Source organism: Protopterus annectens, chromosome 10.part0, assembly GCF_019279795.1.
Source record: "Protopterus annectens isolate FY-2018-M chromosome 10.part0, PAN1.0, whole genome shotgun sequence".
Taxonomy (NCBI): domain Eukaryota; kingdom Metazoa; phylum Chordata; order Ceratodontiformes; family Protopteridae; genus Protopterus; species Protopterus annectens.
The window spans coordinates 1,790,084,086-1,790,111,655 of record NC_056744.1 but is presented as its reverse complement, the minus strand read 5'-3'; the positions used below and the strand labels follow the sequence as shown (position 1 = coordinate 1,790,111,655).

The following is a 27,570-nucleotide window of genomic DNA, read 5'->3' as shown; positions in this document are numbered from 1 at the left end:
CATGGACCTTATCAACAAAGATACAGGTAATCTCCAAATACTTGACCCTACTCAGTTTGGATTTATCAAAGAGAGATCATGCCTGTTAAACCTGGTGGACTTTTTCGAGACAGTCACCAAGGCCCTGGACGAGGAGAAATCTGTGTATAGCCTACCTAGATTTAGCCAAGGCATTTGACACTATTCCCCACTCAGGCATCACTGAAACTCACCCAGCTAGGTTATCAACCCTTATCATTAGATAGGTCGCTAACTGGCTCACTAATAGAACCCATACAGTCAAAACAGGGGAATCCACCTCCAACGGCAGACCTGTAACAGCGATGTTCAACAGGGATCAGTCCTGGGGACCTCTACTGTTTGGAATCTATTTCTCTGAAGTACAGGCAAAAACTAAAGGTCCATGTCTGACAAATTTATTTATTTTACATTGTTAACCGGGTAGTCTCCAGATGGGAAAGTAGCCTGTTTTCAGCAGAGACCCGGGGAGAAAAGCTCCATAACAATAGTACAAAAAAGATTACAAAATTTTTTAAAAAGATTTACAAAGAATATACAAAAAGTTTAACAGTTGCATACAATCACAATTTATAAAAACAGAATGTAAAACAGAAAACATTACATTTCCTAAGCTTTACTACAGACAGTAATGTGAAACTCATTAGATACATAACTAAAATAAACAATTGTGGCATTTTCATTTGGTAGAAATAATACAAGAAGATAGCAGAAAAGAAACATCTGATTGATGGCATGAGAAACTACCCAGGAGTATTACAGGATCATAGCCATTGTTGAGTAAGGTATTCCTATAGGTGTTGTTTGAAGCTAAGACCATCTGTGTTGCTGATGACTGCAAACTGGGACGGTCATAGAATCTCCAAATGATGTCAACATCCTACAAGAGGGTCTGACACAAACAAATGACTGGTGCCAAAGTCATGGCTTTAAACACAAGGGCGATGTTCCTGCTAACTACCACATCAACAGCAACACCTTAAGTATGCACTCAGTGATGAGAGACCTGGACACACAGGTTGACAGCAACCTTACCTTTGACCACCATAGGGCATTCTATATTGCTCATCTTATAAATAAGGGCATTGTTATAACAATCCTGTACCTTCCCTCATCAGGCCAATAACTGAGCACAATGCCCCTTTTTGTATGTAACTTTCCAAGCACCTGCAGCAATTGGAGAGACCACAAAGGTTCCTCACAAGGAAAATTCAAGGTCTTCAGCATCTGTCCTATGTGGATCATCTGAAGTCACTGTCACTTTATTCTGTTTCATACTGACTACTCAGAGGTGATCTCTGCCTTGCATATAAGCTATCTTTGACCTTGCTTTATTGGAAATGCTGCACATCCGCAAGTCAAATGGTACATGGGCTACTCGCTCTACAGACATTAACCTGGTATGTGATATTAACAGAACCTGCTGGAGGGACAGATCTGTCTCCCAGAGGTTACCACACTTTGGAATAGACTACCACTTCATGTCAAACAAAGCACCTCACTGGCTCTCTTCAAATGCAATCTGGATGACTGAATAGCAAAAGTAAATTCACTCCGGGGGTTCAACCTGTGTCCCTCTTGGAAAGGGGCAATAAGTGCTGATCATGGAAATAAGGGTAGAACTTGGCTAGGCTTGTAAGAACCCTACGGCCACTAGCCTAGTAACTTCCTATGATCCTATGCAGGACTTTCCAGGTAGTTTCTGTGCTGGATCTAGATGTTCTGAGTAGGCCCTCATTTTTTTTTTCATTTTACCAGCTCTCTCCTAAATCTGAAGCTATAACTTAATTTGGGTTTTACAGAATCCATTGTTATTTCTCTGAGATCTTAAGTGGATTATTACAGCATTACTCATCTAATTCTATGCTTTACTTACTTTTCAAACAGTATCCGTTGTCATTTTTCTGAGATCTTAAGTAGATTATTAGCATCTAATTGCATTGTGTAGTCACTTTTCAAACTTAAAACAAAAAGCTCACTTTGGCCACTTGTGTGAGTTGTAACCAGAGCTTGTGGTAATTAACCCAGCACCCTCCCCCAGGTCCTGCTTGGGGTATAAAAATACCCATGTAAAGAATTCCATGCAAAGATCCTAAATCTTCTAGACTTTGTTGCATATTTGATGTGTATCAAAACTTTAAATTAAATGTACGTTTCTGTGAAATATAATTTCTGTCTAGCCTAGTCCAGTTTTTGCACCATAGGTAATATTATGTACATTTTGTACCATAGGTAATATTATGTACATTTTGTACCATAGGTAATATTATGTACATTTTGTACCATAGGTAATATTATGTACATTTTGTACCATAGGTAATATTATGTAAATTCTCTCTGAGCTCCTACTGCTGAATTCATATCCTTCTTACCAAATATTTTCAGAAATTTCTTCAAAAATCTACCCTTTTTTGTTATATTTTCCCCTTCTAGGCAAATCACATTCCAGTCCCCACCTATAATTAACATTCTCTGCTGAAAGCTGATTATTTCTCCCAGAATTTTCTTAAGCTCAATGGTAACACTTTTAGGTGGAATATAAATACAAGCCAGTATAATCCTTCTCCCTTGCCAATAGTTCCTTACTACTACAAATCTACCACTTTTATCTTGTTTCCCTCTTCTATCACTAGAGGTCCTCTAGCAATTAATATAAAGTACTCTCTTTTTACTTTGTCCTAGAAACTCTGCTGAATAACCATCCTGAAATCCTTTCTTTATCAAATTCACATGCTCATTTCTTTTGAAGTGTGTCTCCTGTAATATTGCTGTTTGCACTCTGCATTTTTTAATATAGTTCACTACTCTTTTTTTGTATATATCGGTCAGAATATTTACATTTAAAGATAATATGGAAAAAGTTGTCATTATGATAAGTTATTATTCCCACCTATTACGTACAACAGATTTTTTTAAAAGTCAAGTCTCAGCTTTTGTCTTACATGCATACACTAATGCTTGTCAGGTTGATCTTTTATACACTTGTTTCTTGTCATATCCATTTGAACCTATGCCAAGAATTTTTGTTTTAATGAAAACCCTCAAACAAAAAATAAACACATCCCATAATCTATTAGCGTAATACAAACACACAAAACTAAGTACATCTTCAAATAATGAAGTTTAACCCTCCTTATAAGCATGTCTTCATAGAAGCAGGAAAATCAGATACACAGTTGCCTTTAGCTAAAAGCTTCTCATGTTGCACTTAGCTAATGACTAGCCTTAATCATAGACACTACTAAGGTGACCCCTGTAAAACTAAGTCCGTAAGCATAATAGCCCAACTCTAATACAAGTCCTGACAATATGCATTAGCAATTTCTTACTGTCTCTGTGGCCAGCTTGGTAGATATGGGCATGCTGAGAGAATGTACCAATTGTTTCATGTACTCAGACAACCTTTTAATCCTTAAAGAAACTAACACACTATGTGAGAGATGTATATACATAACTTCCTTGGAGGCAAAAATCTCACCTACAAACAAGACTGTCGAGAACAAACATACCACATCCTTTATATAGATATCAATTACCACACACATAGACCTGCTTATGCTGAGGCCCTTAAAAAAAACTTTCAAAAAGGCCTCTTAAGCCATCAAACAGCAAGATGTATCCTCAGTAATCACTAAAGCACACACCAAAACCAACACCTAGCACCACACACAAACCTACACTCAATGATTCCCAAGAACAAAGTCCATAATGCAGGCAAACACTTTACCTAGTACTCTTGTCATAGGGGATTCTATTGTATGACACACAAATGGCCCTCTCAGCAGGATGGACAAGGAGAAGATAACGGTAAGGTGCCTTCTACTGTATGACACACAGATGGCCCTCTCAGCAGGCTGGACAAGAAGATAATGGTAAGGTGCCTATTTGGAGCCAGGATCCACAGTATCACTCATGCATTCAAGTCACTACACAACAGGTACCAATACGAGTCTATCATAGTCCATGTAGGTGTAAATGACTTGCAGTATACCTCACTGGACAATAAGAAAAGACATTATGCATCTCTCTGAACATATGTCACAGACAGGTATGTGCCTTGCATTGAGCAGCATTGTATCTTCAATAAGGATGATATCACAATACAAACAGAAGAAAGATTAATTTTAATGTTACTCCAGGGAACTCCAATATCCTTCAGCACAGAAGGACAAGGTTAATAGCCCACTTTGATTTTCTAAGGATTGTTTGCACCTGTCCCCCCTGGGCTTCTGGATACTGGCTAAAACTTTATCCACCCCCTTAGAGCCTTTTTTGGCAATGTCAAAATGACAAAACTACCAACGTAGCACAAAAAAAAGCAAACTTAAGATGCTACTGTTCAGTGTCAGAGGCCTAAATAAGAAACTGCACACACTGTAAGCTCTTCTCACTTTAGACAATGTAGACATGTGTGCTATTACCAAGACTTATTTTAAAGCTGCAGAAGCTTTGAATTCTGTGGTAACTGATTTTCATTTTCTGCTTCTTTTAGAATTTTTTATTCGTTTGCAGCTGAATATGGATTCCTTAAATGAGTATGCCATTAATGATTTGTTAAAGCACAAATATCTGGTATAGTGTAGTAAACGCTTTGTACATTTAAAAGTAACACCTGATAAAACTGGTGATCTGTGTTCTCATGCCAAAAGTTGGATGATTTGCTTACCATTATTAGTAGTAAGTCTCGACTTACCGATCATGATTGCATTTGTGCAATTGGCATGGCTTGGAGAACTATTACATATATATTAATGACCAGACTGGTGAGATAAATAATGTCAGGCAAAGAGCAAGCAGAACACATTTAGGAAAGGATGTGTCTATTGTCTGTAAAGACCAGTCAACCTCTATGAAACAAGATAACGCCACGGACAACTTTGGAATTCTGGATACAATCATTCAGCAACCTGGGGATTCAGTGAGTATAGAAGGAAATAAAAAAAGGAAGGAAGAAGCTCACCACAAATAACAAAGAATACAAAGAAACTGACAAATGTCTGTAAAGCAAAGACAATACGTACTAAAAGGACACTGCTTTGTTATGTAACATACAGATTACAGACAATGATAACAGTTTTGCAACAGAATCCTTCAGTCTACAGAAAAAGGCATAATGTTTTCAAAAGAGAAGGTAGAAAAAAATGCAATGGCAGGTGAAAAGAAATCAAAACTGAACATGGAAGTACTGAAGAACATTACTGTAAGAAAAAAGAAGGGAAAGACAGACGTTGACAACATGGCTCAAGCTGTGGATGTACAAAGCCAGCTGGATGAAAATTGTATGCTTGCAAATGTAATAAATAATGAACACAGTGGGATTAATATGGTTAATGGTGAAGGAGATGATTCCTCTGTAACAACTGATAGAGCAGGTATTACTGAATTAGAACCTGAAGATTCTTCAGAGCTGGTTAGAAAATATATTTTTTTAATGGGACATTCAATTACTAGAGGAACTGATACTTACATTTGCTGAGAAGATATTGAACACTGAATAGTGTTATGCTTGCCAGGAGCAAGAATAAAAGATCTGAGGCAAGCCTTGGAATGCCTTAATGTAAGGAAGTGCGGATCTGTTTTTATTCATGTTGGTTCAAATGATCTTACCATAAGGACTCTCACTCTGACTGTTAGTAGGGAACTTACAGCCCTCTTAGATAGTATAGCTTGTAGTGGTATTAGAACACATTTTCTGCAAAAGACATATAGAAAGGAAAGTCATGTCATCATTAAAGAAAAGATGTTTTGGGTAAATACCTACATGAAAAAAATATATATCCCATTTGTAAAAAAAAAAAAAAAAACCGAAACATGTAGCACATCTGAGCCTAATTCTGAGCAGACATGTTCAGACAAGATGGAGTGCATTTGTCAAGATCAGGGAAGAGAATTTTAGCAAGATATTTTGCAAACACAAGGCAGGATTTTTGCCAGGTCAAAAATGTAATGGCTCCCAGATAGCAACATTTGATACGTCTATGATTGGCTGTTAATGCTATCAGTATTAATAATAAAAAAAAAATTGGTAAATTTGCTACATTCCCACAAGACTGATGTTGTTATTGTTTGGGAAGCATGGTTAAAGAACAATGACTAGAAACCAATGTTTTACTGTAACAGACTTTCTAACAAAAAGTCAGGTGGAGGTGTTATGATAGGGATTAAAGACAGTTATGAGATCTGCGACTATTACATGTTTAGTAATAACACCAATACTATAGACTGTGTAACTGTGACAATAAAGACAATCCTGGAACATATAACAATTGCTGGACTGTAGAGCCCACCAAAGTCAAGTGCTAATGACCTAGAGGAATTCATTCATACATTTTTTTGTATGAAACACAGGAGGGAAGAATAACAGTGGCTGGGGACTTATATTTACCAGAAACAGACAGGAATAATATTGATTCAACAATATTAGTAAGGAAATTATTCACAACATATGTTTAGGAACAACAACTGCTTCAGATTGTAAAAAAAAAAAAAAAAAAAAACTAAAAGGGAATGGAACATATTAGACATTGTTTATGTTCCTAAAGAAATTACTGTTAGTTCTACCACTGTGAGTCCAGTGATCATGGGGTTATAAAGGTTAATTTGTTGCTAGATAATTCTGCCAAACTGAAAAATGTAAATCAAGGCACAAAAGATTAATTACACTCATGGCCGGCCTTAGGAATAGGCCAACTAAGCGGCCGCCTAGGGCACCGCTCTAGTAGGGGTGCTTTTCCAGTATTTATTTGGTGTAGGTAGACTAGGATGGGGGCACCAGATAAGTGTGGTGAGGGGCGCCGTGGAGCCCTTTTGCCTGGGGCACCAGTTGACCTAAAGCCGCTCCTGATTACACTTTACATGGAAGCAAAACATGCAATATGTAAGACTAATTGGAGTGATGCATTCAGTGGAAAAAACTGCAAAAAGAATGTGGAAAGATTTAAAGAGAATGTTTTGAATGTAAAAAAATGTTTAATATCAAAATCAAAGCACACAACATCAGGAGGATATATTTCATTAAGAACAAGATACTTGATTAAGGTGAAAGACAAAAATAAAAAAAATCTAAAAGAGGTTGAACTACAAGTTTGAAAACTGAAATAAAGATGTTTGACAAACAAATGAAACTGTGAGGCAAGATCAAGAAAAACTGGAAGAAAATTTATATATAAATACTAAGCATAATAGGAAACCATTTTATAGATACACAAGATGTGGCAGGAGTAAAGACATACAAAATGATAAACTGTATTTAGATTCTAAAATTTATTCTCAGACAACAGATTATAAATATATTTAGGGTTGCCACCTTTCGTCGTGGCTAAAATCGGAGTAAAGCCACGCCCCTCGTGTCACCAGAAACCCCACCCATCCCACCCCCTCTCCCACCCCATTCCGCCCATTTTGTGATGTTACGATGACATCACTGGACAGGGCACACCCTTTTTTCCCATTCCTGCTGCCTGCTTTTGGCTGATTTACTATGCTTTTCTGTAAAAAGGCATAGTAAGTCAGCCGATTTACAAACTCCGATAGTCTGTTTCCTTTTTGAAAGGGAATACCGGAGTTTGTAAAGTGTTTTCCGGACTACCGGAGAATGAGTTTGATTTCCAGATAGTCTGGAAAAAAAAAACGGAGGGGTGGCAACTCTAATTTACAAAATCTTATGCAAAACAGTTTGGCTCTACAAAGGGAGTGATAAGTTGTCCTAGTGACATCGAGGTAACCTCAGATACTGAAGTCAAATTAAATTATATTGAAAAAGAACAGCGGAAACTGGATCCAAACACAGCACAGGAAGGAGATAGAATTCCTGAGAACAGTACAGAAAGAACTTGCAGTACCACTATATATATTTTCCACTAGGTCGTATAAATATGGGGAAATTCCACAAGATTGGAGACATGCATTTATTAAACATGTCTTTAAGGGAAAAGGGTGTAGGACAAACCAACAGTCATACAAAAAAAAAAACGGTCAGAATGTTTTGAGAGGACAATTTTTTACATTTGCATGTCTACACACTAGGGATAGTGATATGTATGACTCCTTTAGATCTCTGACTGCAGGTTTTATTAAGACAGGATATGATGGGATTGACATTTCTATGTCTCAAAATGATGCTATTTCTCTGCGAGATACTCGTACTAAACCACTTTTTCACAGCACTTCTGAATGTAGTGGTAACAGCAGCACTGGATCATCCCATGCTTACAGAATGTCTCTTACATACTCTAATGACACTAATTTTATTTGTAACATCATTAGAAAACACTGGAAATTTTTTATGGCTGATAAAAGACGTAGGACAATATTAGGTGAACAGCCTTTTTTCTCTTTTAGAAATTGTGCATCGATTAAGAAGATATGTTATAAAGCTATGGTTAAATTACAAGAAGGTTTAAAAGTGAACAAGACTGGGACTTTTCCTTGTAGAGGATGTAATGTCTGTAGATATATTAGAGCTGATAATCAGTTTACCCATCCTGATACCTTGCATATTTTCTATACTAATCTTTATGCTAAATGTGCTTCGAGTGATTTAGTATATCTTGCAATATGTGACATTTGTCAATCATTCTATGTTGGTAAGACAAATTGTTGTTTGAGAGATTGTATTAGGGAACATTTATATTGTATTAACAAATGTGATAAAAATTCTTTATCTAAACATGCATGCAGGAAGTGATCATAGTTTTAAATTTATGGTTATAGAGCTATGTAAGACTAACCTAAGTACTGAATGTTTTGAAATTAAGTGGATGACAATTTTGCAACCAACCAGAGAGAAAGGATTAAATGAATTTATACCTATCAAGCCTGTGCTGAAGTCATGTTGCCTAAAATGTTAGTATTTAAGATGATGAAGTTTTAATTATTTTAGATGTGATGAAGTACCATGTGTAAGTACGAAAGCTCTTACCTTTTGTTTGTTTTTATAGGATCATAGGTTAGTACTAGGCTATCGGCCCTAGGGCCTATACAAGCCTAGCCATAACAATTCCCTGGCTATTTCTTCCTACAGTATTTACTTCCCTGGACCCCCTGTCTAGCAGGGTGACTGACGTGATTCCTGGGGTGAATTTCCTATCTCCTATCCAGTCATCAAGGTTCCTTTTGAAGAGGGCCAAAGAGGTGCTCTGCTTGACATGTATGGGCAGTCTATTCCAGAGTCTGGGGAGTCTCTGGGTCAGGAACCTATCCCTCCAGCATGTTTTGTTCATTGTGATAAGATTTAGATCCCTGGAGCATGTGTCTCTGAGGGATTGGGATTTCTTTAAGTGTAGCATGTCCAACAGCTCTAGGTTTGACATGGCCTTGTATGTTAAGCAGAGATTGCCTCTGAGTAGACGATATGCGACAGATTATAGGTGGAGTTTTTTTAAACGGTTAGCATAGGGCATCTGCTTTAAGCCTGTGATTCTTTTAGTGAGGTATTTCTGCGGCCTTTCCAGTTGTTGCAGATGTCTTGAGAGGTACATAACAAATGGGACATTGTATTCTATAATGGGTCTAATGAGGGATGAGTACAGTGGGACAATTACCTCATTTATTCTGGATGAAAAGCCCTTAGTGATGAGGTGTGTCACATAGAAGGATTTCCTGACTGTTGTGGTGATGTAGTTATCGAAGGTGAGATCACTGTCCACCTGTGTCCCTAAGTCTTTTATCACACTTTCGGTGTTTAGTGTATTTCCATCTATGTGGTAGTTCACAGGTACATGCTTTTTCCCAAAGGGGATAACTATACATTTCTTGGCATTGAGCTTGAGCCCAATGCTCTGGCACCAAGCATCTTTTCTGTAAGGCCCTTTTGTAGAATATTCACATCATTTGGGGATTCAATAATGGCTCCCAGTTTGCAGTCATATGCAAACTTTGTTAGCCAGAGTCCCTTAGTATTGGCCTGTACTTCAGAGAAGTAGATGCCAAACAAGAGCGGTCCCAGGACTGAACCCTGAGGTACTCCACTTGTCACTTTGTATGGAGCTGGATTTGGAGTCGGCTACTTTTACAGTGTGGGTTCTGTCAGTAAGCCAGTTGGCAACCCATCGAGTGACTTAGGGATTAATGCCCAGCTTAGTAAGTTTATCTATGATTCCAGAGTGGGGGATGGTGTCGAAGGCCTTGGTGAGGTCCAGATAGGCTGTGTGGACCACCTTACCCTTGTCTACTGCTCTGGAGACTGATTCGAAGAAGTCAATCAGGTTCAGAAGACAAGATCGGCCCTTTACGAACCCAAACTGGGTGGGGTCTAGTGTCTGAAGGTTGCCAATGTCTTTGTTTATAAGTTTCATGATAATACGTTCCATGGCCTTGCAGATCAGGCTCATCAGACTGATGGAGTGGTAGTTCCCGGGATCCAAGGTGGATCCCCCCTTGTGGAGTATGATAACTATAGCTGTGCGCTACTCAGTGGGCACGAAGCCTGAGGTGAGGCTATGATTAAACATGACACTTAGGTGAGGTGCCAGTTTATTTTGTAGTTCATGTAGTACACAGCCTGGGATGTCATCTAGTCCCATGGATGCTGTATTTTTGGCTTTGGAGAGTGCGTTTTTTACCTGTGGTGGCCGTTATTACCAGAATTTGGCAATCTTTCGGTATTGAGATGGGCCCTTTAGGGGGTGAAGTTTGCACTGAATCGATCTGCCAAGATATTGGCAATATCCTTGGGATCAGTATATGTAATGCCATTCTGTTGTAGCTCAGAGCAGATCTGAGCATTGCCATTTAGATTCTTGACATAGCTATAGAATGCCTTGTGTTGTCTTTGGAAACATTGGCAATTTTATTTTCGTAACTAGCTTGGGAAGATTTTATGAGGGGATCTCAGCTTCTTACTGAGGCTGGTAAGGGAGTTTTTTCTGCATCCTGGGATTTTCCTCTTTTCTTCAACAGTTTCTTCCTTTTGTTGTAAAGTTTGTTTATGGCAAGGGACCACCAGATTGGCTTCCTTTTTTTGGAGGATAGCGTCTTGGTTCTATTGGGGATGGCACGATTCATGCAAGAGTGGATATGCTCGTACAGTGCCTTACTGTAGGATTCAGCAGTCGAACTTTCAGTTCCCGTCTGCATGAGTGTCATGACGTTTGTCACTTCTGACTTGAGTAGCATGAAGTTGGCTTTGGAGAAGTTTTTTATGGAGGTTTCTTTACTGGGGGTGGGGGTGAGGGTGGGATGTGGATGTAAGGGTGATTAGCTTATGGTCAGACCTGACCAACGAGGGAGTGACCATAGGTGTGGAGCATTGATTTCCCAAGTTGGTAATGACCAGGTCTAGAATATTGGAGCCCCTGGTGGGACTAAGGATTAGTTGATCCAGGGCGTTGGAATTTATGAATTCCAAGAACCGCTGGGCAAAGGTGTTGGTACATGAGCAGTTTTCCCAGTTAATGTCACGGTAGTTGAAATCTCCCAGTATTAGGGTGTTTGGTTGTATCTTAATATTTTCCAGTATGTTTAGAAAGGTGTAGTGAGAATCTTGGGGCATGGTGGGGGATCTGTAGCACGCTACAATTTGGATTGCAGTCTTACCTAGTGTTAGTTACACCTGGAGAATTTCAGACGCATTGTGTTGGGCAACTAGCCTGGTGTTGTGAATATTCTCAGTGAATATGAACACTCCTCCACCTTTAGTGTTTTGGTCCTGGTTTGGTGGTCGAAAAGTGTGGTAAGAGTTGTAGCCTGATATTGCAGGGGTGCTCTCTGGAGCCTTGAACCAGGTCTCAGTTACTGCACAGATATCAATGTTCTCCATTTTTAGGAGTGCCTACTTCTAGCACTGAGTAGCATTACTTTCAGATTTTGCATGCTTGTACCTGTTACAGTGGTGGTTTTGTCCTTTGAACTTTGCCTAAAAAAGGCATTATAGGGGTGGCAAGAGCCTTAGCCAGTAACCTGAATCCCAGGGGAGACAGGTGCAGACCATCTCTGGCAAAGCATCATGGTCTGTCAATCATGCCGCCCCAGGCAGACAGATACTGCATCCCCTTTGAATGACACCAGAAGCTTAGCTAATTGCTGAAGTCAATCATTTTGTCCTTATACTGTTGTATCTTTCTGGGCGAAGGCAGGATGCTACTCGGGTCTAGGGTCATACCTGCCTTGGCCACATGATCCGACAGCTCTTCCATGTCTCTTTTCATGTAGTCCAGGGAGGTACATCTCAAGTCATTCACTCCAACATATACAATGACAGAGTCATATTTGTACTTTTTGTGGAGTGACTTGAGTGCATGCATTATGTGGTGGATGCTGGCACCCGACAAGCAGCTGACTAATTTTCTCCTTCTTCAGCCTGGTGAGTGGGACATCAGTGTGCCTGACTATAGAGTCACCTATGACTAAAGTGTTGGGTAGGTTGGCTTGCCTTAGGGGCTGTTCCTAAGTGACACACTGGTGTTGTGAGCTATGTGACACTTTGGTTGTGATTGGTATTTGTTTGCGTTTCAGCTTCAGAGGTCCTTGTTGCTTGGGCAGGTTACTGTTATGGGCCTCCACATATATGGGTTTAGTGTTGCTATGTGTGGGTGTTGGTGGTGTGGGTTTAGAAGGGCTATGTGTTGCTTTAGGTGTAGTGCGAGTGTTAACCTTCTCCTCTTGACTGCCTAGCACAATCTTGGGTGGAGAGAGCTTTGCTTCCAGTTTGGCCATGTAAGTGCATCTCTCGCATGTTGTAGTGTTGGGTGGTAGGAGGACAGGAATGTCTGTGTACAATTGCTGCATTGCCCCAGTATGCCCAGATTCACCAGGTGGACAGGAAAAATCACTGGAAGCTGACCCCTGGACATGTGTGTGTGTGTGTGTGTGTGTGTGTGTGTGTGTGTGTGTGTGTGTGTATATATATATATATATATATATATGGATCTACTGTCTTTCAACGAATTTACGTTTCAACGAAAAGAAAATGCGCAAATGCATTTACACGAAAGTGAGTTTCAAGGAAAACACGCTTTCATGTAAAACTATTATATATATATATATATATATATATATATATATATATATATATATATATATATATATGAATAATGCTTTATACATCATCAATTTAAATTCCTTTAAACTAGAGGAGTTGGAACTAATTTGGCAGATTAAACAATGTTTCAGGCTTGAATAATCATGTTTAGAATGCATGTTTCTTTATTATGAATACTCTGGTAGAAATGCAGTGAATTAGTTCAATTCATCATTAATGTTTTAATGCAACTTAGGTACATGAATATTTAGGATAAAAATATTTTAAAATGAATCAATGTTGTTCTTTAGGGGTAGTGTCTGTTTAAGCAAACAATTATGTTTTTTCCCGCATTTTTTGATTGAGTGCCTATTTAAGAATAGTTAATTGTTTGTATCAGTACTTCTGAAGAAGTCTGCATGTTAGCAAATGAAAAGCGCTTAAAGTTTTTATACCTCTGCTTAGATTATTAAACCTGTGAGAAGACTCTACAGTTGTTTGAACTTGTGGATTTGTTTACATTTAGTACTTGTCAGTATGCCATAATGGGTCACAAGATTTAGCCACAAATGGCTTTTAAGGTTTGTTACAGTTATAGGAATACTGTTTTTTTTTTTAACTAGGTGAATGTTTTTGATTTAAAGTGAATTTTTATTGGATAATTGATTAATTATATGTATAATGAATTTATTTAAGATGTGTTGTTTGAGTTTTACTGTTTTTATTTTTTTTTCTGATGAAGTCTTGGTGAGACAAAATTGGAAAATTAAATTACTTTAACGCTAAAGCTGTATATTCCAGTCTTTATTGATCTTCAGTACCACTGTTCCAAGTAATTTTGGGGGACTTTTGCTGTGGTTACACTTTTTTTCATTCGTTGGTTTGGATTCAAGTGCCTTCTGATGGCCGAGATGGAAGGGGATTCCTTTAATGGATATGTCTCTACACTACACCATCTGTGTGTGATAATGGCTTTTTTATCTTTTGGTGACTTCGGTAATGAGATACAAAAGACATTAAGGGTATTGGTATTCTAAGAAAATTTTCCTGCTGAAGTAGCATCTACTTCGGATGATGAAAGAATGACTGTCATAGACTGCAATGCTTCAACTGGCCCTGGTGAAAATAACCTGGGCTCTGCAGCTAATATTAGACCTGTGCAGTATAATGATGATCGTTCAGTTTTGGATAGCAGCTATGCCCCTTTTTTGAAGGCAGATATACATAAAACATAGCTAAATAGTCATGTAGAAATTACTGTTACAATCAGAAAGGGTTCAGACCAAGTGTCATTATTACCCAAGCTACATATACGGTCCTGGCCGCAAAAAAAAAAACTCAGGAACACAGTGGCCAGGACCTCATGGTCTCCCAAGTGCTGTAGCAACTCATGTGCTTTACCCAGCCTCTGAGAGAGTTAAGATGGCCCTGTCAGTGCTATCCATCCCTACACTTACCAGACAATTGTGGTAGCCCTCTGTGCCAGTAATGCACATATACCCACCTCCAATGTGGGTCAACACTGAGTTGCACATATGGCAACACATCTTGTAAATTGGAGAAAGGTAAACTCACAGAAGGCATGACCAGCCATGCACAGAACGAGAGTGTTGTGAAATGTGATTGGGGTCACCCCAGGTACAAAAGATCATTGAGGAGATTGTGTTGTTCATCTCTGTGGAGATGAATGTTTTATAACAGTTACTACTGGAAAAGTGTTCAGCAACAGCATCCAATGACTGGTTGGACTTGTGCATTTCATGGCACAGCCTGTCCAGGCCACTGGCAACACACCACAACTGTCATCTGATTTAAGTCTGTAACTGAATGTGATCACTGTACCACTATGTTAACCACACACCAACCTCACTGGTCACATGATGTAAGGTGCAGCCCATGCCATGCAGTATGGAGCTGCACCTGCATGCTGTCCTGCAGCAGACCCACATGGCATTCCTGGCATGCAGCAGCTCCATGCATCCCAGCCCTGGTCTGTGGTGACCAACAGAGATGGCACTACTGTGAGGGTGCCACAATAGATCTGTTCCTAGGATGCTAAGGTACCACAACAACACCTATTGCATCACAACTGCCCTGAGACACAGCAGCAACACTAACTTGTCGGGGAGATCACTCCAGTGTCAGACCCCCACCAGGTGTCTCAGACTTGCCTGGGGTGGGGGATTGTCCCAGGAAATCCTGCAGGAAGCCATGTTTGGGCCTTGTCACAGCCTGTTCCATGCTATCATCAATATCCCTAGGCACATAATTGACTGATGTAATCCCCTGTGTCAGTCCCATGTGGCAGCAGCTCAAGTAGACACACCATTAATTCATTCATCCAGTGTACATGCCTTCCATATCATGGCTATGACATGGAGATACAGAAGTGCCCCTAACAGGACCTGTAAGGTAGAGTGACCTGTCAGTGTCAGGATATCCAAGCTCCTAACAACCACAGATGCTCTGGTAAGTGACATTCATACGTGATCTGGCAAAATGTCCTTTCATTATGGGCGGATAGAGGCCATCATTTCCTGATGAATCATAGCTAATTTGCCCTGTGGAGTGAGAATGTACTATTAGTCCTGAACTGAAAAGTGCATATGCTGGTACACAGCTATACAGTATGGAAATATGATACATGAGTGTACTGTTATGCAGCATGGAAACATGGGACTGTAGTGATACGTACCCCCTAAATGGGATGCCCTGACCCCAGCTCACCTGGAATACCACTAATGGGAATCTCGGGCCAACAGCAATTTTTTTTCTGTTAATAATATATCTGAGAGGGCAATACAGCCATGGTCCATGCTGGTCTGCATCAGGACTGCCCTATTTCTGGCCCTCAGACACAGGTTTCTCAGCCTGTGTGCCATGTCCATCTACTACATTAATGTCTGCTGTCATCCAAACCCAGTGCCTGTGTCTCCCCTCATGGCTCCCACTAAATCACATTAGAAAGGAACCATCCCTCCACCTATATTCTTTATTAGTAAAATTAAGCTTTTTTATCTTGGCAGCCACTAAAACAAAGCAAACAAACATGCAAGTCAGCTATATTGTGCAGAGTTGCAGTGAACAAATATGCATGGCCAGCTATGCAATACATAACATACCATGCAAACAGCTACTTGACAGCATCCAAGCAGCAGCAGATATAGCAAATTCAATTTTCCAGAGATATGAAATAGTGTGCAATCCGGCACAGATGCAGAACAACATGGAAATGCAATGTAAATATTATTAGGTGAATATGTACTCAATTAACTTTCTGCCAAAAAACTACAACAGGCCACTTCAGAGGCATAGAAGGATAAAGCCTTGACTATATCCCAGCAAACCTTGGTTCGATTCTCAGCTCAGGTGACTGATAGAGTGTCAGGGAAGGAATGAACATGCCTCTCCTGCATGGGAAGGTGCTTGTCAATATGCACCCCAAGGGCAGACATGGTTCAAAAGAGAGGAGTTGCCCTCAAACCCAAAAAAACAAAAAGTGGGGGGGGCAGGAAAAGGATGTGGGTAGGTCATAACCCCTCCCTAAGGAAGAACAGACAAGATAAGCCCCAGGACATGCCCTTAAGATCCATGATCGGTTCCAGCAATAACAGAGTAAGTCCCAACGGTAGGAGGATAGCTGAAAGACCTAGGGTGGACAGGGGAAACGGATGGCCATACCAGTATACATGAGGTCTTATGGGATAAAAAAAAATAAAAACCAACATTATAACTCTCCAGAGGCTCTCACTGTGGAAGTTAATATGGTACACCATGAGAAGGCATACGAGGAATCATATCATAATGAGGCACCTATCACACATACAGATACACGCCAGCTGTGCAACATTGAGAGCTGGTAGGTGCACAGTTAGTGGAACTCTGCCCATCTGGGTAATTGGGTACCTCTCAGCAGATACGATTAACATGTGGGTCATCCAATGGCCTCACCCACTAACAGGATGTCACCACGTGGGCTCCCACCATTTCATACTTAATGAATGCTGACACAGTTTACACCAAGGGCACCTCTGTGGACAGACAAAAAGGTACAGCTGTCTGTGGGCCATATCCTTCCCATCCACAATATGCATTACAGAAATGTCCCTCTTCCTGAGGGACAGCTGGATGATGATATATGGGTATGCATGGGCAGACAGCTATCCCAGGACACAGAAATCCCCAGAAATGGAGAGTAATGCCAACACAAGTGGACAGACCTACAGAACAGAAAGCCAGACAGAGCAGTGGCACTTACAGAACAAGAGTACAGGAGACAAACATAACCACTAGGTTGGTACAGTAAATCATTTTCTGTACTCTACTTAGTCCTGACAGTACTGAATGTTACAGTAACTCATTTTCTACTCACTACTTAGTCCTGACAGTACTGAATGTGTAATCTACTTAGTCCTGACAGTAATGAATGTTACAGTAAATGATTTTCTACTCACTACTTAGCCCTGACAGTACTGAATGTTACAGTAAATCGTTTTCTGTACTCTTAGTACTGAATGTTACAGTAGATCATTTTCTATTCACTACTTAGTCCTGATAGTACTGAATGCAGTGCTTTACACATATACTGCTTTCCCTTCTCCACACAGATGCTGCAATCTACCAAGAAAATGAATGGGCCTTCTGCCTTGGACACCACATAAAGTGGCTGCCCTAACCTTATTAACTGGCATGGCACGTGCACCATAACAGCACTAATATATATATATATATATATATATATATATATATATATATATATATATATATATATATATATATATATGCATTACTGTTGACGCACTTTACTCTGTGGCTCATTAGGTTGTCAGTATATATAACCTTGTATAGTAATACTGCAGGTTTTGGAACACTGGGACTGTGTGTGTACATAATGGTTACACATTTTCTGTGCAGTACAGAGGACCACACCAACTGAAGGATACAGTCCATATGCATGTCTGCCAAGTTGCCTGGCCTCTAATCTGTCATTTAGGCTAGACAGAAGACCTCCTGGTGGGCACATATGCAAGAGTGCACAGTGTCTGTTGGCTCATGGAAGTACTGCTGTAGGATGTCTGACAGCTACCTTATGTCATAAGGATGCAACAGTGACAGATGTTGAAAAGGTTCCAAGGCCTACAGTAGGACCACAACATCCTTGCCAACATTATGTTGGGCTCATCTTCTGTACATAGGTTCATAGGCTCATAGGATGATACTAGGCTATTGGTCCAGAGGTCCTTATAAGCCTAGCCAAGAATTTCACCCATGTTCCCACAAAGTTAGCACCTACATGCTTGACAGCCTCCTCCCATGGTGGCCAGTACCAGAAAACAGGTTGCAAACACCAGTGCCTACCCCACATCATGTATGGTCCACATCTTGCAACATGTTCTTAGGCACTTGGCCCATCAGGAGCATCTCCAGCTGCAGGAGGTGGCTAGCTTTTTGCTTGTGAGGCTGGGAAGTCAAAAGCTATGTCCACATAGCTGCACTGAACATCACAGGCTGACATTCGCTCCTGGATGATGAGCCACACTGTTTTTTTACCAATATATATACTTCTGTACATAGCTGTACGCAGTTCAACCCTTTTTCTATGCTTTTCAATGTGTAATTCTCTTCTTTTATACCTGTGTCCTTTTAACTATTTATATAAGTTCATAGGTGTGTACTAGGCTAATGGCTCTGGAGCCTTTACAAGCCTAGCCCATAGGATTGCCCTGGCATCGTGCCACCCGACCTTAGTTCCCAGTGCCTCTGTCGAGTGGAGCCACTGGAGTGATCCCCAGGGTGAATTTTCTGTTTCCCATCCACTCATCAAGATTTCTCTTGGAGAGCCAGTGAGGTGCTCTGTTCGACATGTATGGGAAGTCTATTCCATAGCATGGGCAGTCTCTGGGTTTTGAACCTGTCCCTCAAGCACATTCTGTTGACTGTGGTAATAAGGTTGAGGTCTCTGCAGTGTGTGGTGTGGAAGGATTGGGATTTCTTTAGATGCAGCATTTCTAACAGAGCTGGGTCAGACAAGGCTTTGTAAGTCAAGCAGAGATCAACTATTCTCCATCTCATATCGCCTACTTAGAGGTGGAGTGTTTGAGTCTGTCCATATAGGACAAGTGTTTAAGGCCTAGTATCCTCTTTGTGTGGTACTTTTGTGGCCTCTCCAGTTGTTGCAGGTGTCTAGTGAGGTACATGCCAAATGGGGCATTACACTCGATGATTGGCCTAATGAGGGAAGAGTAGAGGGAGACAATACCTCTTTCTTCCTGGATGCAAAACCCTTAGTAATGAGATGTGCCACACAGAAGGACTTTCTGACCACAGTGGCAATGTGGTGGTCAAAAGAGAGGTTGCCGTCAACCTGTGTTCCCAGATCTCTTATAATGCCTGCTGTGTTCAGTGGATTACCATCGATGTGGTAATTGATGGGAACTGGGTTTTTCCCAAAGGGGATGACGACACATTTTTTGGCATTGAGTTTAAGGCCATGGTTCTGACACCAGTCGTTGGTCTCAATGAGGCCTTTCTGTCGGATGTGAGCATCACTTGGGGAGTTAATAATGGCTCCCAACTTGCAAACGTCTGTGAACTTTGTCAACCAGAGTCCCTTCATGTTGGCCTGTACTTCAAAGAAGTAGATACCAAACAGGAGAGGACTCAGGACCAATCCCTGTGGGACTCCACTCATGACTCGTCAGCAGTCTGACTTGGAATCAGCGGCTTTCACACTGTGGATTCTATCTGTGAGCCAGTTTGCAACCCACCTAGTGATGTAGGGGTTGATGCCTAGCTTAGTGAGTTTTTCTATGATTCCCGAGTGGGGAATGGTATCAAAGGCCTTGGCCAGATCAGGGTAGGCTGTATGAACCAGCTTGCCTTCATCCACAGCTCTGGTGACTGACTCAAAGAAGTCGACCAAGTTGAGCAGGCATGATCTACCCATCACAAAACCAAACTTGTGTGGAATCCAGAGTTTGGAGATTCCCTATATCCTTGTTTATTAGGTCCATGATGATGTGTTACATAGCTTTGCATATCAGACTTGTCAGACTAATGGAGGAACAGTTCCCAGGGTCTGTAGTCACGCCTCCTTTGTGTAGATGGATGACTATAGCAGTGCGCCATTCGGTAGGGACAAGGCCTGAGATGAGGCTGTGAATGAACAGGGCACACAGGTGAGGTACCAGTTCACTCTGTAGTTTATGTAGAACACAGCCAGGGATATTGTCAAGTCCCATAGAAGCTGTATTCTTGGCCTTGGACAGTGCTGTTTTAATCTGTGTAGCAGTGATACTGGGTGCCTGGCAATCTACTGGTATTGTGAATGGTCCTTTGGGGGGCAGAGAGGGGTAAAGTTGGCACTGAATCTGTCGGCCAGTTTAGTGGCAATATCTGTTGGCTCGGTATAGAAGGTAACATTGTGCAGTAGCTCAGAGCAAATCTGGTTATTGCTGTGGAGATTCTTTACATAACTATAGAAGGCCTTGTGGTTGTCTTTACTATCTGCTGCAATTTTGTTTTCATAGCTAGCTGTAAAGGATTTGATGAGAGATCTCAACTTTTTGTTGAGGCTGATAAGGGAGTTTTTCCAGTCTTGGGACTTCACTTTATTCTCCATCAGTTTCCTCCTTCTGTTGTAGAATTTGTTTATGGCAGGGGACCACCAGATTGGCTTCCTTTTTTTGAAGGAGAGCGTCCTGGTTCTATTGGGTATGGCAAGATCCATGCATTTGTGTACGTGTTCGTACAGTGCACTGGTGTATGAGTCAGCGGTCATGCAACTATTCTCCATGGGTGCCGTGAAGTTAGCCACCTCTGTTTTTAGGAGCCCACAATTAGCTTTGGAGAAGTTTTTCATGGTGGTTACCTTTGTGGGGGGATGTGGATTTCCAAGGTGATTAGTTTGTGGTCAGATCTAACCAGGGAGGAGTTGACTATGGGTGTAGTGCAATGGTCACTCATGTAAGTAATAACCAGGTCAAGGATCTTGCTACCTCTAGTTACAAAAACATTTTCAAATAGATGCCGGTGTCCCATGTGTTCCATGTCCCCTTTTAAGCAGTTAGACTACTGTGTTTAGCTATGAGGTGTTTGTGACGCTGTCACAGTGGTAGTGACCCTACTGTTCACGTATTCCAACCATGTATGTTACAAAGCTGTACTGCATATGTGCATCACTGAGCACCTACAGGGTATGCTTAGGGGGTTATCACCTTGCCATGGGATGCCATACCTACAGATACCTGGTATGTAATTCATGGTACTGGGTGCACTACTGTACATGGTGTCTTAGTTCATGAATTTTGTGTGATGTTATGTGAGCAACTTGCATCATGTAAATCACCTATATGCACAACGGATCACTATGTTTATGAACAGCACGGTAAAGTCAATTACTCGTAACTATGGGTCAGCCAAGATTTTTATTACCTTTACCACAGTTTTGGCCTTTTTGACCAGTGAACAAGCTTTCTCAAGACTGCCTCAGCACTATGCAATATCCTTCTTTCACATCTTAGAAGACAAACACAGCTTACTGCTTTCGTAAATTAACTCCTTTGTGGCAAACCTACAATCCACAATCAATTATTTACAAAACACAGGCGAATGTGCTTCCAGGTTAGCTAAAATAAGCATGTGTGTCCTTTTATCTACAGCAGACTGTGCTTGACCCCTATTACCATCCTGTGATCACGTGTCCTTTTATCTACAGCAGACTGTGCTTGACCCCTATTACCATCCTGTGATCACGTGTCCTTTTATCTACAGCAGACTGTGCTTGACCCCTATTACCATCCTGTGATCACGTGTCCTTTTATCTACAGCAGACTGTGCTTGACCCCTATTACCATCCTGTGATCACGTGTCCTTTTATCTACATCAGACTGTGCTTGACCCCTATTACCATCCTGTGATCACGTGTCCTTTTATCTAAAGCAGACTATGCTTGACCCCTATTACCATCCTGTGATCACGTGTCCTTTTATCTACATCAGACTGTGCTTGACCCCTATTACCATCCTGTGATCACGTGTCCTTTTATCTACATCAGACTGTGCTTGACCCCTATTACCATCCTGTGATCACGTGTCCTTTTATCTACATCAGACTGTGCTTGACCCCTATTACCATCCTGTGATCACGTGTCCTTTTATCTACATCAGACTGTGCTTGACCCCTATTACCATCCTGTGATCACGTGTCCTTTTATCTACAACAGACTGTGCTTGACCCCTATTACCATCCTGTGATCACCACCTTTACACTGAGCTACTCTGGTCAGATACCTTGTTATATGTAAGCAGGCAAAACTCTACAGGATTCAGAGAAGGCTAAGATCTAGCTGTATTCAACTGGATGTATAAGAGAATTTAAGTACCTTTTATCTGCACTTTTTTCAAATAATACAGCATTTTAATTGATTTATTTGTGTTGCATTGGATATTAACTGAACTGGAAGTTTTGACTGTTTTTTTCAGTTAGTGTTTGCTAGATTTTATTGCCTTTTAGAATCCTGCATAGACAGTACTTGCAGTCAGGGGTAGTCTCATTCATTGATATCCTGTTAATGCCTATTTAAATGGTACATTTTTGGAATATTTTCGGCTTAAAACCGGAGTTTAGCTGGTTAAGATCTACCTGTATTCAGCTGGACGTATAAGAGAATTTAAGTACCTTTTATCTGCACTTTTTTCAAATAATACAGCATTTTAATTGATTTATTTGTGTTGCATTGATTATTAACTGAACTGGAAGTTTTGATTCTGTTTTTTTCAGGTAGTCTTTGTGGCTTTAAAACTGCCCACCCCTCTTGTAAATTTGTGTTTGGATACTCCTCCTGGGCCCATCTCATTTGCTCACTCAACTGAGTGCAGTGAGATCATATTCTGATTTCAGGCACTCCTACTGTGTACAAACAGAGCATCTGGGAAAGAAAAAAAAATAAGCTTGTTTCCTGCCTTTCCTGTAAGTGGTCTAGACTGTTTGTGAGCCCCCAAGCCTTTCTGTGTTGGAGGGAAGCCTTCTAGCTTAATTTTGTTTCTTAGAACTAGCCAGTTTTCTAGTTTCAGCACTCAAATCTGTTTCTTTGAACTCAGCACTTGTTCAGAACTCGTAAGCACTAAATAAGCCGCAAATTACTATAGCGCTCAACTTTCCTCACTTGTCTAGAGGAAAGCAGTTTTTAGTACTTAATAAATAAGCACCTATCCAGGCATGTCTAAGGGTCAGCTCCTGGTGAGTTCTCCTGTCTACCTGATGAATCTGGGCATCTTGTGGGCAATGCAGCAATTGCCTCATGTACACAGACAACCCTCTCCTCCTACCATCCAACACTACAACCTGTGAGAGATGCACTTATACAGCCAAACTGGAAGCAAAGCTCTCTTCACCCAAGACTAGACTAGACAGTCAAGAGGAGAAGGTAAACACTTGCACCACACCACACTCATCACATAGTCCCTCAAAACTTACACCACCAAAACACACACATAGAAACAAACACAAACCTACATTCGTGGAGGCTCTCAATAAAAACCTGCCCAAGCATCAGGGACCTCCAAAGCAGAAACGCAAGCAAACTCCATCCCCCAACACAACCCAAATGACACATAGCCCACAAACTCAGTGTGCCACTCAACCACAGCCCATAAGGCATAACAACGTACCCAACACTCTAGTCACAGGGGACTATAGTCAGGCACACTGATGTTCCACTCACCAGGCTAAACAAGGAGAAAGTTACTGTCAGTTGCCTGTCAGGTGCCTGGATCTGCCACATAATGCACGCACTCAGGTCACTCCACAACAAGTACAAATATGACACCGTCATTGTCTATGTTGGTGTGAATGACCTGAGACATACCTCCCTGGACTACATGAAAAGAGACATGGAGAAGTTGTCTTATCTTGTAGCCCAGGCAGGTATGACCCTAGCCCTGAGTAGCATCCTGCTATCACCCAGAATGATACCACAGTACAAAGACAAAATGACTGACTTCAACAATTGGCTAAGCATCTGGTGTCATTCTAAGGGGATCCAGTATTTGTTTGCCTGGAACGACATGATCGACAGACCACCATGCTTTGCCAGAGATGGCCTGCACCTGTCGCCCTTGGGATTCCGGATACTGGCAAAGGCTCTTGCCACCCCTATAGTGCCTTTTTTAGGCGAGGTTCAAATAACAAATTCACCACAGTAACAGGTACAAGCAAGCAAAATCTGAGGGTAATGCTACTCAATGCTAGAACTCTAAACCTCAAAATGCACTCACTCGAGGCACTCCTTAAAATGGAGAACATCAACATCTGTGCAGTGACAGAGACCTAGTTCAAAGCTCCAGAGAGCACCCCTGCATTACCAGCCTATAATTCATACTACACCTTTCGGCCACCTAACCCAGAACGAAGCACTAAAGGTGGAGGAGTGTCCATATTCATTAAGGATATCCACACCTCCAGGCTAGTTGCACAGCATAATGCATCCGAGATTATCCAAATGCAACTATCTCTGGGCAAAACTGCAATCCAAATTGTAGCTTGCTACAGACCCCCCCACCATGCCTCAGGATTCCCACTCCTCATTTCTTGATACATTGGAAAGTATTAGGGTACAACCCAACACCCTAATAATGGGCGATTTCAACTACTCAACCATTAACTGGGAAAACTACTCATGTACCAACTCTTTTGCTCAAAGTTTTCTGGAATTCATAAATTCCAACGCCTTGGATCAACTTATTCACACCCCCACCAGGGGCAGCAATATCCTAGACCTGGTCATTGCCAACATGGGCAGTCTGTGTTCTACACAAGAGGTCAATTCCTCGTTGGTCAGATCCGACCACAAGCTAATCACCATAGACATCCACATCCCGCCCCCACCCCAAATTAGGGAAACCACTGTAAAAAACTTCTCCAAAGCCAACTTCACACTTCTTAAGACAGAAGTGGCAAATGTCATGGCACCCATGCAGACGGACAATACGGGTACGACTGCTGAATCCTACACAAATGCACTTTATAAGCACTTACAAGAGTGCATGGATCATGCTATCCCTAATGGAACCAAGATGCTATCCTCCAAAAAAGGAAGCCAATCTGGTGGTCCTCTGCCATAAACAAACTCTACAACAGAAGAAAAAAACTGTTGCAAAAAAGAGTAAAATCCCATGACTGGAGGAACTCCCTGGGTAACCTCAGTAAGAAGCTGAGATCCCTCATAAAATCCTCCAAAGCTAGTTACGAAAACAAAATTGCCACTGACTCTAAAGACAACCACAAAGCATTCTATAACTATGTCTAGAATCTCAATGGCAACACTCAGATCTGCTCTGAGTTACAGCACAATGGCACTAAATATACAGAACCAACTGATATTGCCAACATCCTGGCAGATAGGTTCAGTGCTAACTTTACCCCCCTCTCACCCCCTAGAGGGCCCATCTCTATACCGGAAGAATGCAAAATTTCTGTAATCACGGCTGCACAGGTAAAAAACAAACCCTCCAAAGCCAAGAACACAGCCATCCATGGGACCTGACAATATCCCAGGCTGTGTTCTACATGAACTACAGAATGAGCTGGCACCCTACCTAAGTACCATGTTCAATCATTGCCTCACCTCAGGCTTTGTGCCCACTGAATGGCACACTGTGACGGTTATCCCACTCCACAAAGGGGGAGCCAAGACAGACCCCGGGAACTACCGCCCCATTAGCCTGACAAGCCTGGTCTGCAAAGCCCTGGAACGTATTATCATGAAACTCATAAACAAAGACATTGGTAATTTCCAAACTCTGGACCTTACCCAGTTCGGGTCTGTAAAAGGCAGAACATGTCTCCTAAACCTGATTGACTTCTTTGAAGCAGTCACCTAAGCCATAGATGAGGGTAAGGTGGTTCACACAGCTTATCTAGATCTTGTCAAGGCTTTCGACACCATCCCCCACTCTGGAATTATAGATAAGCTCACTAAACTAGGTATAAATGCCTATGTCACAAGATGGGTTACCAAATGGCTCATGGACGGAACCCACACTGTGAAAGTAGCAGACTCCAAATCCGACTTCAGACCAGTGACAAGTGGAGTACCACAGGGTTCAGTCCTGGGTCCTCTCCTGTTTGGTATCTACTTCTCTGAAGTACAGGCTAACACAGAAAGTCTTTGGTTAACACAGTTTGCAGATGACTGCAAAATAGGAGCCATAATCGAAACTCCTAACAATGTGGACATACTACAAAAGGGCCTCACTGAGACAGATGCCTGGTGTCAAAGCCATGGCCTGAAGCTCAATGCCAAAAAGTGTATTGTCATCCCCTTTGGTAAAAACTCTGTAGCTATGAACTACCACATAAGTGGTAGGCTACTTAACGCCGAAAGTGTGATAAGAGACATTGGGACACAGGTGGACAGTAATCTCTCCTTTAATAATCACATCGCCACAGTGGTCAGGAAATCCTTCTACATGGCTCACCTCATCAAAAAAGGTTTCTCATCCAAAAATAAAAGAGGTCATTGTTCCCCTCTACTCATCACTCAGTAGATCCATTACAGAGTACAACACCCATTTTGGTATGTACCTCACAAGACATCTACAACAACTGGAAAGGCCACAGAAATACCTCACAAAGAGGATTACTGGACTCAAACAGATGCCTTATGCAAACCGTCTCAAACAACTTCAGCTTTTCTCCGTCGCATATCGCCTACTCAAAGGCGATCTCTGCCTAACATACAAAGCTATGTCAAACCCAAAGCTGTTGAACATGCTCCACTTAAAGAAATCACAATCCCTCTGAGCTACACGCTCTAGGGACCTAAACCTTGTCACCACAATAAACAGAACATGCTGGAGGGATAGAATCCTGTCCCAGAGACTTCCCATACTCTGGAACAAACTACCTATCTATATCAAACAAAGCTCCTCATTAGCACTCTTCAAGAAAAATCATAATGATTGGATGGGAAATAGGAAATTCACCCCAGGGATCACATCTGTGGCTCTGACCGACAGGGGCACAGGAAAATAATTTTCTTGGGTGGCGAAAGCCAGGGTACCTTTTTGGCTAGGCTTATATAGGCCCTAGGGCTAATAGCCTAGTACCTACCTAGGAACCTAAATGCTGCTACAAAACATACATTTTTAACATATCAGTTTATATATACACACAAACACAGAGAATATGAGGAAATGCCCTAATAAACTACTGTTTGGTTTAATATTGATTGGTGTCCAAATGCATCTCTATAAAGCCAGAAGTTATTCCAGAGTCTACCTTCTAACATATTTTCCAACCAGCTTCTATTATCATGAACAAACTCAAAATAAAGCCTGGCCTTTAGCCCTACGGAAGAATACAAGATGTGTGCAAGTTATTTTACCTATAAGGTATATGAGTTCAGTACAGAAGTAAATGAGGAAAGGTGCTACAAAATATGTTCAATAATGCAGTGACAGTCAGATGTGTATCAACTAGGATATTCCATCTTGGTGGAGACGTTTCAATTGACATATAGGTTTTTAAACAAATTTTTCGATTGCAAAGCATGTCATTTATGGTTGAAAGGCAGACCTCCATTTTTTAATGCT

The 27,570-nt window shown here is 41.2% G+C and overlaps 1 protein-coding gene across 1 annotated transcript in view; it reads right to left on the bottom strand.

The window, feature by feature from the left end:
• The window catches only part of STK36 (serine/threonine kinase 36), a 786,440-nt gene that overhangs the window by 285,635 nt on the left and 473,235 nt on the right, over nucleotides 1-27,570 (bottom strand). The gene's annotated exons all lie outside the window — the stretch shown is intronic.